Genomic DNA, 16,695 nt, shown 5'->3' on the forward strand with positions numbered 1-16,695 from the left:
TTCTTTATCTAGTGTTCCAAGTGCATGCAACAAGGTAAATATTATTTCAATAAATATGTAGGTTTATTATTTTCTCACCATTACAGATTTTAGAGATATTTCTAAGATAAAATAAAAGTAATAAGAAGCATCACTCCATTATCGATGTTTCATTGCTGACAGCTTTCAGGCCCCATCCCTTCCTCTTCTCCTATTGCCCTGCATTTGGTCAGGCCTCTTCTCAGTGCCAATGAGAAGTTCAAACTCTGCAAGCCCCTGAGGCAGACTAGGAACTCTCACCCCAACTATATCCACATAACCAAAAGGATATGAAAACGGTACTCAACGTCATTAGTCATTAGGGAAATATGAATTAAAATCACTAAGCTACCTCTATACTGCCACCAGATGGCTAGGAGTAGAATGCAGAGCAACAAAGACTCTCATACATTGATGGAAACAGTATAAATCATTATGACTATTTTGTAAACTTTGGCAGCACCTATTAAAGCTAAACATATGTCCAATCTATGAGGCAACAATTCCACCTCTACAGTAATTAACTAATACACATTTATAAAGTATCGATTGATCAATAGATATTCAAGAGACATGAGCAAATAGGGAAGCCAAAGACATGTAAAACAATGTTCATAGAGCTTTAGTCACAATAGCATGAAATCTGAAACCACAAAAATATCCATCAATCAGTGGTATAGTCCATTAACTGAATAGTACTCAGCAACTTTAAGAGCCTTTTGTTACACACAACATGGATAAATCTCACAGACAAAATGTGATGAAAGCATCTAAACATTAAAAAGTTTATACTAAATTATTTTATTTGTATGTAGAACAGATAACACTAATTTATAGTAATAGAAATCATTAGAATAGTTAACCCTTGGGAGGAAGTTGACCAGTAAGAACCACAAGGAAGTCTCTGCACCATCTTGATCTGGGTGATGGACAATCCATCTTACTCTTTGCTTCCAGTGAAGACTACCTTGCTATTCTCAAGCCTGCTTTTCCTCACTTAGCAATATATTATGAACATTTCCATGTCAATGAAAGTCTGTCTTATCTATTTATTTTTTTTAATTTTTTTTTATTTATTCATGATAGTCACAGAGAGAGAGAGAGAGAGAGAGAGGCAGAGACATAGGCAGAGGGAGAAGCAGGCTCCATGCACCGGGAGCCCGATGTGGGACTCGATCCCGGGTCTCCAGAATCGCGCCCTGGGCCAAAGGCAGGCGCCAAACTGCTGCGCCACCCAGGGATCCCTGTTTTATCTATTTAAAAGGCCTCTGTTTTATCTATTTTAAGTTGCTGTCACTTTTTATTAAACGTACTTTTAGGAATCTTATCTCCCTAAGTAAATTATAAATGCTACAGGTGTGGGAATTTCATTTTGCAAACCACATGAAGAGAATGTGGAGCTGTGGAGATAGTCAAATCTAGGTTTAAAACTGAATTTTGTGGGGTGCCTGGGTGGCTCAGTTCATTAACCATCTGCCTTTGGCTCAGGTCATGATCCTGGAGTCCTGGGATTGAGCCCCACATCAGGATCTTCTCTTACACACTTCCCCAGGCCTTGCTTATAGAGCCCTCAGTAAAACAATGATGATTCTCCTACCTTGTTCTTGTACCCAAGCAGCAATGTAGAGAATAAATGAAGGGCAGCTTCAGCTCAACATGCTTCCTAATGCCGATCACTTCTTTTCAAGTTCAAGAGATACTGTTGAGCTGACCACACCTTTAAGATCTGAAGATAAATTCTGAGAATTCATAGTAATCAGTATCCTGAATTGCTCTCACCAATCATGGATAGCAATTCCCCCACAACCAATGAAAAGGGGGCAATGCACTGAGCTTCAAGGCTGGCAGGGAGGATTTGACACAGCCAGGCTAGTCCCTGAATCAAGAATAAGAGAGAAATGTTTTAAATAATAAGGATTTGAAGAAGTAAAATAGTTCTACTCTATGATCAATTTTCCATGGGAAGCTGTGGGTTTTTCACAGTCTTGGGTTTTTCCTAGCTCCTGTATAATATCCTGGTCTCACAAGGGTGGAGACAGAAATAAGACAAATTAGGGCAATGAGTACAATTGACCCCACAGTCTGTACCTCACTGAGAAGATCTGTGGCTGTGTGCTCATGGTGTCTTTAGGGCCTTCTACCTTTTAATAGGCTCTAACTTAACCAACCCTTTGCCATAGGCATCTCACAAACCTTATCCTGAGCAAGCCTCACCCCACTGTTTTTTTACTACTAGCTGATCTTTCAGTGTGGGATTCACAAAAATGTATTACTTACCATAGTGCTTGCTGTCCCCCAGAGATGGCTGCCTATCTTCTGTGGTTTTCCTGAGCAATATGAGGACAAGATGCCTGACTAACTTATTCACAGATGTAATCTTGGTACAAAGAATGAGTGAGCTTAATAAATGTTTCCTGGGTGAACTAATCTTAAAGTGATTGAATTGTCTAATATGTACCTCATCTACTGATTGCAGAAATCACTTTACTCACTCATTTCTTGATTCTATATGTATTAAGTATCTCCTATATACCAAGAACTGTGTAAGTGGCCAACGTGACAAAGATGACTAGAACACAGTCCACTGCCCAGAAGGATCTCCAGATGAGAGAGAGAGTGTGGAAGTGAGTAATATGACTAGAGCTATCAGAAAGAAATGAGCAGGCTGCTCTTGACACCTGAAAGAGGAAATATTAAACCTGCCTGAATAGATGAGCTAATGCTTCCAGGACTTGTGGCCAGCTGAGTGTTTAGGATGAATAGCACTTTTCCAAGTGAGCAACAGGGGAAAGAGGGGCATTCTAGTCAAAGGGAACTGAAATGATGTGTATGGGGTTGGATCTGGACTTTGCAGAGAAGAAAATTGGCTTTATGTTGGATTTGAAGGACGCAAAAGGCCCATGTGCATATGGGTAGCATTTGAAAGCATGGCAGGAAGTGATAGGGAAAGGCCTTCAAAACTTTTCCCCAAAAAGTAATAATTTCTTTCTTGGCAACTGGGAATATTCAAAAATATTGTCAAAATAACAGCCTCTTTTCTTCCTCCCTGGCAACCTTTTGGCAGCTATGCTTTCCTGACCCCTCTTCTGTTTCTCTGTCTCTATTCTCTAACCAACTTGTAACTTAACTTTCCTCAGTCTCAGAATCCCTGCAAGAGTCAATGGGAAAGTACTGCTGCCCCAGGTTAAGAGGCAAAAAAGGAGCTGGAGCGCACTATTTTAGGACCACAGTGGAGTGGGGTCTGCCCACCCATCCACACATTACTGCCTATCCAGACCCATAAGGCCCTATACACACCTGGATATAGTGCCTCAATGAGGAAAAATGGACAAATCCAGAAGCACAGTATGAAATTTTAAAATATGCCTCTCAGTAACTGGCAAAATATGCAAGTCAAGGTATAAAATATTTAAAGAATACACAAACAAAGTTGCCCTAATGGATCTATGTATAATACTGTACCCTGCAATTACAAAATAGACGTTCTTTTTAAAGTCTGGAACATTTCCCAAAATTGAGTATTTACTGTGCAGTATCAAGATATTCCAAAGGACTTAAATGCAGAGTATGTTCTTTGACAACTATTCAACCAAGCTAGCATTCAGCGACAAAAGACCACTAAAAAATTCTCATGTGTTCGGAATTAAAGAATATACTTTTAAATAATTAGCAAGTCAAAGAATATATCACAATATAAGTTAGAAAAATATTTTGAATTTACTAAAGTAGTAAATATCACCTCTCTGGAGGTTGAATAACAATGAATTTTTATATACTGCATTCAAGATCTTAAATTCTTAAGCAAAACATTAAGAAGTCAGTGGATTGAAAGGCACATGATATAAAAACAAATTTTTCACAACAGGAATTAAAATTACCAAACTAATATAGAAATATATTCAGCCTTACTAATTATAGTAACAAATATAAAAAATATAAATAAAGAAGAAGTCACAGTTTATGCCAATTAAAGTATTTTTAAAATTGTAATACCTACTGCCGATAAGACTGAAATCAAGTATTTATACATTTCTATTATTAGAGTAAATTAGTACAATCTTTTAAGGCAATATGAAGGCATGTTTTTAAAACATAAAAAGATTATATCCTTGGATCTGGTGAATCTGAGAATTTATTCAGAGGAAATCATTCAAAAGAAGGGGGAAACAACTGTATTTGTGGTACTGTTGACAATAACATCATTTACAAAGTTCACAAATAGAAATTTCCTAATTTCATTAATGAACTTCCATAAAAATGAACTACCACCTACTGGATGGATGGTAGAAGGGAAAATATGATTAAGACATAGTCTCTACCCTAGAAACATTCACAACTCAGAGAGGATAAGAAGAGTACACTCGCTCAATGACAAACAGTAATAATGAAAAGTATACAAAGCTGGGGAAGAGAGAAAATGCTTAAGACAATAATAATGGAAGAAAAGCAAAGCATAGCCTTTTATCTGTTATGATCAATTATATGTGCATATGGACAAGGGCTAATGAAGAACATGATAAATTAAAATGGGATTGGGAGGTACATTTTTTCTTAAAATAGTTATAATTTATTTGGACAACAGTGTAATAACTTTTTAACATGTCTTATGGCAATATTCATAATACATGAGCAACCTTTGAATTATGTAAGCTCAGCCTACATAATACCAGTCTTATCATCAAAATGAAAGTGAGACCCATGTGTATTGCTTTAAAATTAATTTAATTTTTAATAAGTCTAGGTGGCTATCATCTCCTTGGCACATTTATCTATTTCAACAGTTGGCTATGCTACATACACAGTCAGGTCCTCATAAATATTTTCATTTATGTACCATTGGTTTCCAACCAACACAATTCTCTATAACCTTCTTCCCCATGCCCAGGCTGTGATCAAGGCTGCAGCTGCTCTCCCCAACCCTTATTTCTCTTACTCCCATTTTCTTCAAGTTTCTTCTGCAGCAGGAAGGCACTTGAGCAAGATCTTCAGCTGCTTCTAGTCCTGAAGAAGATAGACAGAGGCTGTGGTTAGCCCTTCCATAGGTTTCATATGTGAGAGCTGGATCAAGGGAGGTCTTTCAGTGGCATGGGTCAGGAGTAGGGAAAAGAGAGAAGTTTAGGATCCCTGACCTCAAAGATCTTAGCTTGAAGCACAAAGCACCAATAGGGGTAGATGAATATAAAGGAGGTGGTACAACCACCTCCTTGCAAGGGTTCTGTAGTCATGCTCTCTGGGTTTCAATTCCAACTTACCAGTAAACCCCAATGTATTCATCTATGAAATGGTGGCAATAACAACTCTTCACCTCACAAAACAATGACAAGATTGAGATAAAGCATATGAAGTCTATAACATAGTACCTAGTCCATGGTAAATGGTCAATAAATAGTACTTATGACTATCGTTATTTCAATTGTTGCTAAGAAGAGGACTTCCTACATAGTCCTACTTTCCAGAAAAGGCTCTCTACTCACATAAGGGAGGCATCAAAATATCATGTGGGTCTTGGTAGGAAAGAGTAGGCCATGCTAACAATTTGTTCTGAGCATTCTCCAAACATGCCCTCCCACTTCCCCTTCATCTGCTATGCACTATACCCCACAAGGATACTTAAGGCCACCAACTGAAGGCAGAGTTGCTGATACCATCACAAATGGACATCTGACATTGCAGCCACATAACCAAAGAGGCCACTCCAGGCCATTCCAAGGGCTGTAAGGTAGGAAGTGAGAGTGTGTATGGTGTAGAGTGGGCAGAAAGAACTGTCTGGAACAGAGGGAGCCCTTTGGGGAGAGGCAAGAGGTAGGGCTGGATTGGTATGACCAGACCAAAGAGAGGAGGGCCTAATAACCTGCAGTTGGGGGAGAAGGGAATAGAAAAAAGATCAGTAGAGTTTATATCTTACTGGAATTAAGCTAGTGTAAACCTGAAGTAGAGTCTGTTAAGATGTACATTGTAAGCCTTAGAGTAATCCACTAGAAAAATAACTCAAAACATAGTTTTAACAAATCATAAGAGGGGGCATCCCCGGTGGTCCAGCGGTTCGGTGCCATCTTTGGCCCGGGGTATGATCCTGGAGACCCGGGATCGAGTCCCGCGTTGGGCTCCCTGCATGGAACATGCTTCTCTCCCTCCCTCTCCCTCTGCCTGTGTTTCTGCCTCTCTCTCTCTGTCTGTCATGAATAAATAAATAAACTAAAAATCTTTAAAAAATAAGAGGAATTAAAATGTCCTACTAGAAAATATTTGCTTAATGCAAAAGAAGTAAATTAAGTACAGAGGAACATAAAAGACACAAGACATATTGAGAACAAAAAACAAAATGGAAGACATAAATCCAACCATATCAGCAATAGTATGTGACTGGGTTAAATAACTTAATAATAAAGCAAAGACTGTGGGACTAGCTATAAAAATAAGATCAAACTACATGCTAACATCAGGTTCAAAGGTACAAGCAAGGTGAAAGTAAAAGGAAGAAAAAGATATACCATGAAAGCAACAACTATAAGTGAGCTGGAATGGCTATACTAATATCAGAGAAAATAGACTTTAAAATATGTTATTAGAGGTAAAAGGGATACACTAAAATGATAGAAAGGTAAATCTATTAGGAAAAGATTACAACCATAAACATACATATACCTTAAAAGACCCCAAATACATGAAACAAATACCATTAGAATTGAAGGAAGAAGGCAATTACTGATAAAGACTTCAATATCCCACTTTCAATGATAGACAGAACTTGGCAGAAGATTCAGAAGGAAATAGAAAACTTGAACATTATAAACCTAACAGATATCTATAGCCAACAACAGAATACACATTCATCAAACACATATGAAACATTCTCCAGTACAAACCCTAATAGTAGGCTATGAAGCAAATGTCAGTAAACAACCAATGGATCAAAGAAGAATTCAAAAATGACATTAGAAATACAAGATGAATGAAAATGAAAACATGACACACTAAAATTCATGGGATATATCTAAACAGTGTTTAGAAGAAAGTTTTAAATGATAATGCCTACATTAAAAAAGAAGAGAAATCTCAAATCAATAACCTAAACTTCCACCTTAAGAAAGTAGAAAACTACTTGTTTTGCACAGGAGCAAACTACAAGAGCAAACCACAAACAAAGCAAGAGAAGAGAAGGAAATAATAAAGACTAAAGAGGAAAGAAATAAAATCTTCAGAAAAGCAGTGGAGATTAAAATAAATAAACAAACGAACAAAAATAAAAGTTGGTTCTTTGAAATGATTGACAATACTGAGAAAGATATACTAGCCTGACCAAAAAAAGGAGAAAAGACTCAAATGATCAAAATCAGAAATGAAAGAAGTAACATCACTATAGAAAATAAAAAGATTGTAAGAAAATAGTATGAATAACTGTCAACAAATTTGGTAACTGACATAAAATGGACGGATTCTTAGAAAGACACAAACGACCACAACTGACGAGAAATCAGAACAGACCTAGAATAGGAGATTGAATTAATACTTTAAAAACTTCCCACAAACAAATCCCAGACCCAGATGGCAGTGAATTTTACCTAACATTTAAACGTTATCACTGTGAAGTCTATCCAACATTTAAAGATTTACTACTAACCATTCACAATTTTTTAAAAAATACAAGAAGGAGCTTCCAAATTCATTCTATGAAGCCAACTATTACCTTAATATCAAAACCAGACAGATGTTTCTAGCAGCAATGTCCACAATAGCCAAACTGTGGAAGGAGCCTCGGTGTCCATCGAAAGATGAATGGATAAAGATGTGGTTTATGTATACAATGGAATATTACTCAGCCATTAGAAACGACAAATACCCACCATTTGCTTCAACGTGGATGGAACTGGAAGGTATTATGCTGAGTGAAGTAAGTCAATCGGAGGACAAACAGTGTATGTTCTCATTCATTTGGGGAATATAAATAATAATGAAAGGGAATATAAGGGAAGGGAGAAGAAATGTGTGGGAAATATCAGAAAGGGAGACAGAACATAAAGACTCCTAACTCTGGGAAACGAACTAGGGGTGGTGGAAGGGGAGGAGGGCGGAGGGTGGAGGTGAATAGGTGATGGGCACTGACGGGGGCACTTGACGGGATGAGCACTGGGTGTTATTCTGTATGTTGACAAATTGAACACCAATAAAAAATAAATTTATTAAAAAAAACAGACAAAAATATTGTAAGAAAACTACAGGCCAATATTCCTTATTAATATAAATGCAAAAACTCTCCAAAAAACCACTAGCACACTGAAACTACAACATATAAGGATTGTATAATATTAGCAATTGCAAAATCCAAGGAATGCAAGGTTAATTCATCATACAAAAATCAATCAATGTAATATATCACATTAATAGAATAACGGGACAAAAAAACCCACATTATCACCTTCATAGGCACAGAAAAATCAGTTCACAAACTCTAAAAAACACTAAAAACTTAGGAATAGAGGAAATTTCCACAACCAGATAAAGAACACTTAAGAGAAAAACCACAGCTAACATGATACTTAATCGTGAAAGACTGAAAGTTTTCCCCCAAGATCAAAAATAAGATAAGGATGTCCACACTTGCAACTTACATTATACCATTGTGCTAGAAGTTCTAGCTGGAGTAATTAGGCAAGAAAAGAAGTAAAAGATATTCAAATTGTAATGAAAGAAGTAAAACTCTACTTGCAGATGGCATAATTTTATATATAGACAATCCCAAGGAACCTCACCAAAATTAAAAACTTTTGCACTTCAAAAAAATTGCTAGGAAAGGGGACACCTGGGTGGCTCAATGGTTGAGTGTCTGCCTTTGGCTCAGGTCATGATCCCAGAGTTCTGGGATCGAATCCCACATTGGGCTCCCTGTGGGGAGCCTGCTTCTCCCTCTGCCTCTGCCTCTGCCTCTCTCTCTGTGTCTCTCATGAATAAATAAATGAAATCTTTTAAAAAGATTGCTAGGAAAGTGAAAAGACAATCCACAGAATGGGAAGAAATTTTTTACAAATCATGTGTCTGATAAGGATTTAGTATCTAAAATATGAGTACTTACAACTCAAAAATCTTAAAAATGAACAACCCAATTTAAAAATGTGCAAAATATTTGAATAGACATTTCTATCAAAAAGATACACAAATGGCCAAAAAGCACATGAAAATATGCTCAACATAATTAGTAATTAAGGAAATACAAATCAAAACCACAATGAGATATCACTTGACACTCACTAGGATGGCTATAATAAAAAAGATAGACAATAATAAGAATTGGTGAGATATGCAGCATTTGGAACCCTCATACACTGCTGTGTGGGAAATTTAAATGGCTTAACCACTTTGGAAAAAAATTGTCACTCCTCAAAATATTATACAGAGAATTAACATATGATCTAGCAAGTATATAACTAGAGTAAGTACCCATGAGAAACAAAAACATATGTCTACATTAACACTTGTACACTAACTAATGTTCATAGCAGCATTATTTAAAATGCCCAAACAACAGAAACAACCCAAATGCTCATCAACTGATGAATGATAAATAAAAATGTGGTATTACTCATTCAATGGATATTATTCACACAAAAGAAGGAATGAAGTTCTGATACATGTTACAAAATGGACTAACCTTGAAACATGTTAGGTAAAAGCAAAAGACCATATATTTTATGAGCCTATTAATTAAATAACCACAATAGACTAGCTGGCTCAGTCAGTGGAGCAAGCAACTCTTGATCTCAGGATCATGTTGGGTATAGAGATTACTTAAAAATAAAATTTGTAAGTAAATAAGTAAGTAAATAAATAAATGTACCTGGATGGCTCAGTCGGTTAAGCATCCGATTCAGCTTCAGCTCACGTCATGATCTCAGGGTCATGAGATCAAGCCCCACACTGTCTCCATTGACTCCAGATCAGCGTAAAGTCTGCTTAAGATTCTTTCCCCTCCTCCTTCTCCCTGGTCCTCTCCTCCTCCTCACATTTGCGCTCTCTCTCAAATAATAATATAAAAATAAATAAGTAAAGTCTTTTTAAAATAAATACATGCCTATCCACAACAGGCAAATCTATAGAAACAGAAAGTAGATAAGTGGTTTTCTGAAACTGTGGGTGAGAGAGGGATAAAGACTGACTGCAAATGGATATAGGGTTTCCTTTTCGGGTGACAAAAATGTTCTAAAAGCAAGTTGTGGTAATCTGTGAGTATATTAAATACCACTGAACTGTACACTTTGTTATTTTAGTTTAAATCGAATTTGAATTTTTTATTGCAGTATAATTAATAGAGTGTTATATTAGTTTCAGGTGTACAACACAATGGTTCAACAATTCTATATACATTACTAAGTGCTCATCATAATAAGAGTACTCTTAATCCCCTTTATTTTAGCTCTTTCTCCCTCCCACCTCCCCTTTGGCAACCACCAATTTGTTCTCTGTGCTTAAGAGTCTATTTGTCTCTTTTTCATTTAATTTTTTCTGAAACTCCACCTCTGAATGAAATCATATTGTATTTGTCTTTGTCTTATTTCACTTAACATTTTGCCCTCTAGATACATCTATGTTGCTGCAAATGGCAAGATCTCCTTTTATATGGCTGAGTAATATTCCGTTGTATATGTATATCACATCTTCTTAATCCATTCATCTGTGGATAGGCACTTGGGTTGCTTGCATATCTTGGCTATTGTAAATAATGCTGCAATAAACATAGGGGTACATATATCTTTTTAAATTAGTATGTTTAGAGGAGGGGAGTAAATATCCAGTAGTGGAATAACTGAATTACATGGTAATTTAATTTTTAACATTTTGAAGAACTTCCATACTGTTTTCTACATTGATTGCACTAGTTTACATTCCCACCAATAGTGCAAGAGAGTTTCACTTTTTTCTCCACATACTCAGCAATACTTGTTTCTTGTGTTTTTTATTTTAGTCATTCTGACAGGTGTGAGGTGATATCTCATTGTGGTTTTGATTTGCATTTTCCTAGTTAATGATGTTGAGCATCTTTTCATGCATCTTTTGAGCATCTGTAGATCTTCTTTGAAGAAATGTCTGTTCAGGTCTTCTGTTCATTTTCGAATTGGATTATTTGTGTGTATTAAGCTGCATAAGTGGGATCCCTGGGTGGCGCAGCGGTTTGGCGCCTGCCTTTGGCCCAGGGCGCGATTCTGGAGACCCGGGATCGAGTCCCACGTCGGGCTCCCGGTGCATGGAGCCTGCTTCTCCTTCTGCCTGGGCCTCTGCCTCTCTCACTCTCTCTCTCTCTCTCTCTGTGACTATCATAAATAAATAAAAATTAAAAAAAAAAGAAAGTATATAAGCTGCATAAGTTCTTTTTATATTTTGGAATATTAACCCCTCATTAAATATATCATCTGCAAATATCTTCTCCCATTCTGAATTGTATGCTTTATTTTTTATTTTTCAAAAATTGTATTTATTTATTTGAGAGTGAGAGAGCACACACATGTGAGAGAGAACGAGTAGGGGGAAGGGCAGAGGGAGAAGGAGAAGCAGACTTCCAGCTGAGCAAGGAGCCTGATACAGGGCTCGGTCCCAGGACCTCAGGATCACAACCTGAGCCGAAGGCAGATACTTAACCACTGAGCCACCCAGGCACCCCTGTACTGTATACTTTAAATGGGTGAAATGTGAGTTGTACCTGTACATAATTTGTGAGTTGTACCTCAATAAAGCTACTTTAAAAAAAAAAAGACATGAGAGCCAGTTTTGTATATCAAAATGAGTAATTTTAATGAATCAAAAAACATTAAATCTACAGAAATTCGTAAGCCTACAGAAAACGAAAGCGTGCATTTAACAGCTTTTAAGATGGATTTTCAATACTTATTTTGAAAACTGGTGTTTAAAAGTAAAGAAGCCTTTGTCCTGTTTCCCCAGAACTGATTCTGAGGAATTTTTAATTTTATTGCTTACAATATTATTTTACTCAAGTAGGTAAATATTCTTATTTTTGAGATGTATCCTAAAGGGAAGGAAAATCGTATCTGTAAGCTACCCTGAAGTATCTCAATATAATAAATTACTTTAAATTAGTAATATATTAATTATCTTGAAAAGCCAAAATAAACTCTGTATGTTCTGTTGGTTAATGCATAAGATAATACTGCACTGAGCTTATCAATTTTGTAAAATTGAGGAAAACTGGAAAAAGGTGATCACATATAACCAGTATTTAGAAAAATTGTTCCATATGTCCAGTGTGTGCAACACTGAAGCAGGTTTTCATGTACTAATCATTTAAAGGGATTGGAAGCAATGAATAACAGATCAGTCAGAGTGTGATCAAGGGTACCAGTATACTCCCTGATACCAGACACAGAGAACACGTATCTTTCATTTCATCAAAATGAAGAGGAAGAGAAAAAGTTATAAAGGGCATCCTTGGGATCCCTGGGTGGCGCAGCGGTTTGGCGCCTGCCTTTGGCCCAGGGCGCGATCCTGGAGACCCGGGATCGAATCCCACATCAGGCTCCCGGTGCATGGAGCCTGCTTCTCCCTCTGCCTATGTCTCTGCCTCTCTCTCTCTCTGTGACTATCATAAATAAATAAAAATTAAAAAAAAAAAAAAAAAAAAAAAAAAAGGGCATCCTTTGTTTGACTTACCTTTTGAGCCAGCTCTCCTGCTCCTCCTGCTTAGTGCTCCCTGTGGCTGGTGAAACACAGCTCTCTTCCTTGCTCCAGCTGATGGATGAGGGCTGGTTTGGAAGTTGGTGATACTACTTGAAGGAAAGAAGATGGTGAGAGATAAATATTCTTATTTTTGAAATATATCCTATGATAACCAGAGTTATAGCAGTCAATCACAGCCTCTGGCTGCAAAATGAGCCAAGGTGAGGAGAGTAATTCCAGGGTGGACTGAGCAAGAGGTACCCTAAAGAGGTACAGGGAAGTGTCCTGGAAGAAGTCTCTGTCTGCATAGTGCTCCCAAGGAAGCCTGAAACACCCTGAGAGACAAATTTCTACTTAAAGAGAAACAAAATTTCTTTCTTTCTTTGTTAGAGGATAGAAAATTCCCACTGTGGGGAAACAGACACATGGTAGAGCATCTCCCACAGGTAAACAAATAGGCTGAGTTCTCTCAAGATCACCTGGAGATTCAATACTAGGGAGAAGATACCAAGATTTGGCTCCAACCTTACTGTACCCAGAATATCACCTCTAAAAGGTAGGGAGAGAGGGTAACTTTTATGAAGTAAAAAGAAGGAAAATTTTATTGGAGGTTAAATAGTTATGGAGGGCTCTCCTTGCCTGGCGAGCCTTGACATTGCCATTTGGGGTCAGCTAATAGTGATAAGAGAATTCTTTAACCTCTGAGGGCCCAGGCAGACAAAGTAGCAGAGACGCCTTACCAAAGAAAGCCACAGTCCCATAGCTTTCCAGTATCAAACCCTTTGTACAAGGCCCTATAAACAGGCAAGGTTTGCCCATTCCTTCTCAGTGAAGTACATAGCCACATCTTCAAAAGTTACTGGTTCCCGAAAGGACAAGTTCCTGCTCTCTTGGGCCTCAGGACTTTGGTGATGGTTAAAACCATCACTGAGAGGCATAGAAAGGGCACCTACAGTGGTAAGTATTTAGCATCGTGTCCCTCGTGTACCAGAGGGGTTTTTGTGTGAAATATCCATATGTATATACACACATGCATATGTGCAGAGGCAGAGGAAACCCAGCTTACCTGAGGCTTGGCTATTGAGGACACTGCTGTCATCATCTGATCTCTTTTATTCCCATCTTGGGGAAAAGTAAGTCTCAGGAGCAAAAGGTAATGAAAGAAACATTAGTAACAATAACTCTACTGACCATAACTCCTGCACACAACATCTGACCCCTCTGAGGCTATGTGAATTACTACTACTTCTCAGTTACTGCCTTGTATCAGTGGCAATTCTCATCTCACAATGATGAAATAGCAGGCATAGATGTGAACATAGAAAGGTAACAGAAATCATCCCAAGAATGTAGGATGAGAAGGTGGGCTGAGAAAAGTATAATTTTCAGTAATCCAGAGAAGACATCATAGAAAGAGGACAGAAAAGGAAACTAGGGTAGTCAGTGGTTAGAATGTCATGTGCTGAAAAGAAAGCTGGTGCTCCAGTTAAGATCCCTAGAATCCACACAGTACAATTAGGAATGAGTTACGTACAAAGAATCCATCAAACACAAGATCTCAGGATCTGCTTTTCCTTTTGTGCTTTAAAATATTAGAATAGGGCAGTTTTATTACATAAGCAGTAAGCAAAAACATAATTTGAAAAAAACTTTTTTTAGGAATGTCTTTATGTCTTCCACTACTAGTTTCTCCTCTAAATACATAGACTGATTATAAGATCTTCATTCAATTTTATAAATGTTGGGAATAGGTTGTGAGAAGAAACACGTGAGAAGAAACATATTAAATGGTCCACTAACTTCATGACGTATCTCAAATACTCCCAAGTTCCAAATATTATAAGAAAAGCAAAACCAAATTCATAAAGTAGTTCCAACTACCTTTCTGGGTCAGTTAATAGTGTATCATTATGAAGTAAGCCTTCTGCCATTCAGTACAGTGAATCAGCAAGGTTTACACGTTAAAGGTAACCCCCTAAATGCAAATAGCTGCTATCAGGTGGAAGTATTTAATAAGTATAAAAGTGCATGGACTTGTAAATGTTAAAAACAACTTCCACTTCAATTCCCTAGCTGCAGTTTGCTCTAAGTCTCAGGATCCTACAATAGCATCAGACAAGACTTTAGATACCCAGAACACTGCCCATTCCTCCACTGACCCGTCTTAGTGAATCCAAAAAGTCATGCATAAAGGTAGAAGAAGCTGAGGCTCTCAGAGAAAAAGAGCTGTCAGGACAGGATAAAAATCCACATTCTGGCAATTACAGGGAATTCCAAAACGGAGAAAGAGTAGTTATTAAATGCAGGATGTGCAAAAAAACAATGCAAACCCACACAAGTAATACTGCTAAATTCATGGATGGTTTTTGTCCCAGTTAACAAAAATCAGTGATTCATACTGAGTAAATAGGTATCCTTGTGGTTGTACTCTAGTTCCCTTAAATCATGCTGTCATCATATCTTTGTAATAAATGTCCCTTACAGTGGATACTTAATACTGACATATGAAGCAAAAGGGCTTAAGCAGAAAGGTCCGATCTGCACAGCTGACAATCTGTAAAAAGTAAATCCTCTGGAAGTAGAACAGTAGCAGAGGCCACCCTACAAAACACTCCTTCCTACTTGCCTACGAAGAAAACCAAAACTACGGAGTTGAAGCATAGGTAACAAGCTCAGGCTGAGAACTAATCACAACCCAACACACTTCACTAACAGCCGGGTCCAACTTTTTAATCTGATTGATAGAAACCCTAACAATGAGGTTATGACAATAAGGGAAAGTTAAGAGAACGTAATGAGAAGAGTGGCAAACGACGTGAAGAGGGTAAGAAAGCTCTCCATTTTCTTTAATAGTGTACACGTGAAATTGTACGCTAAACAGTGGACACCTACCAGGTGCTTGGTGGATGTGACTCGTCATGAGATTTCTAGATTAAACATTCACGTGGGACCATCCAAACTCAGGGCTCCCCCGTTCCCCGCTGTGTGCATTAAGTAAATAGTCTCCATTCGAGGGTAAAAAGGCCCTACCATTTCAATATTCTCAAAAACTCTGCTCTACGGACAGTAATAAGCTTCCAGATTAGGTTTACACCAGGCCGGGCAAATAAAGTAAGTGACGTGATCACAGACCTATTTCCTGGAACCACCTGAAAAGGGGGGAAAGAGCATGAAGACGTACAGGCCGAGGGGTAGGGCTGAGGTCTCCACGGCTCGGGCAAGAGGGGCCTGCAGCGACCGCGAGGTTGTGTTCTCTATTGATAACGTGTCCCGGAGCAAAGACATTTGAAACGTTTCGAGGACCTCGGTGTCAACACTCGAATTTGTGTCAGTGCCAGAATCTAAACAGGCCACACAGTCGTCGTGGGGACGAGAGACCAGCGGGCAAGCCCCGAGGCCAGAACGCCGGAATCCAGCGGAGCCCACGGGGTCGGTGAGGATCCCAGTAACCGCGCCCGTTTCCCGCGGAGTCCTTCGCGTCTTCCTCAGGCCAAGCCAGACCCACTCACCGTGGGCTCCGGGCGGCCTCTACCGCTTTCTAGCTAACAGGTTTGGGGAACCACTACGGGTCCTCACAAACCAAACGCTCACACATTAAAGAAAATATGGCTGCGCCGGAAGTACGTCATCACACTGTCCCACCAACTTATACCCTCTCTGAAATTCTCTCTAGTAAGCTTGGAGGACCCCACATCTCGGTGGTCCCGTCTTCTAGTTCCCGCGAGACACGCCTGAGGAGAAGGGAGGGCTAGCGAGGAGGTAGCCTCTTTCCCTGCCTCAGGTTCAGAGCCCAAGCACCGTACCGAGCTGATCTAACGGACCTCCAGCAGGAGGCGGAGCCTAAGGCTAAAGCAAGAAGCGGGCAACTCATTCCATTGGCTATCAGGCGAGGGGGCGGGGCCCAGCCAGGCCAATGAGCAGTGGATCCCGCTGGGGTCGCCCAGGGGCTCGGCGGCCGCAGCCTGTTCCCTATCCTGACTGGTGGAGCCCCCTGCCTGGCAGGTTTCCCGCCTGGAG

The 16,695-nt window shown here is 38.8% G+C and overlaps 1 protein-coding gene across 3 annotated transcripts in view; it reads right to left on the reverse strand.

Annotated features, from left to right (window-relative positions):
• The window catches only part of GASK1A (golgi associated kinase 1A), an 82,325-nt gene extending 65,831 nt beyond the window's left edge, over positions 1 to 16,494 (reverse strand). Inside the window, exons 1-2 of one of the 3 annotated variants that reach the window (XM_072793133.1) lie at positions 13,745 to 16,494; positions 12,673 to 12,785 (exon numbers count right to left, since the gene is read on the reverse strand). The gene's annotated coding sequence lies outside the window, so the exon portion shown is untranslated. Of the gene's footprint in view, positions 1 to 1,615; positions 1,897 to 12,672; positions 12,789 to 13,744 lie in introns of those variants that run through there. The other 2 variants (XM_072793134.1, XM_072793132.1) reach the window with 2 other exon arrangements.
• Between the last annotated feature and the right edge of the window lie 201 nt (positions 16,495 to 16,695).

The sequence above is a fragment of the Canis lupus genome, chromosome 22 (genome assembly GCF_048164855.1).
Source record: "Canis lupus baileyi chromosome 22, mCanLup2.hap1, whole genome shotgun sequence".
Taxonomy (NCBI): domain Eukaryota; kingdom Metazoa; phylum Chordata; class Mammalia; order Carnivora; family Canidae; genus Canis; species Canis lupus.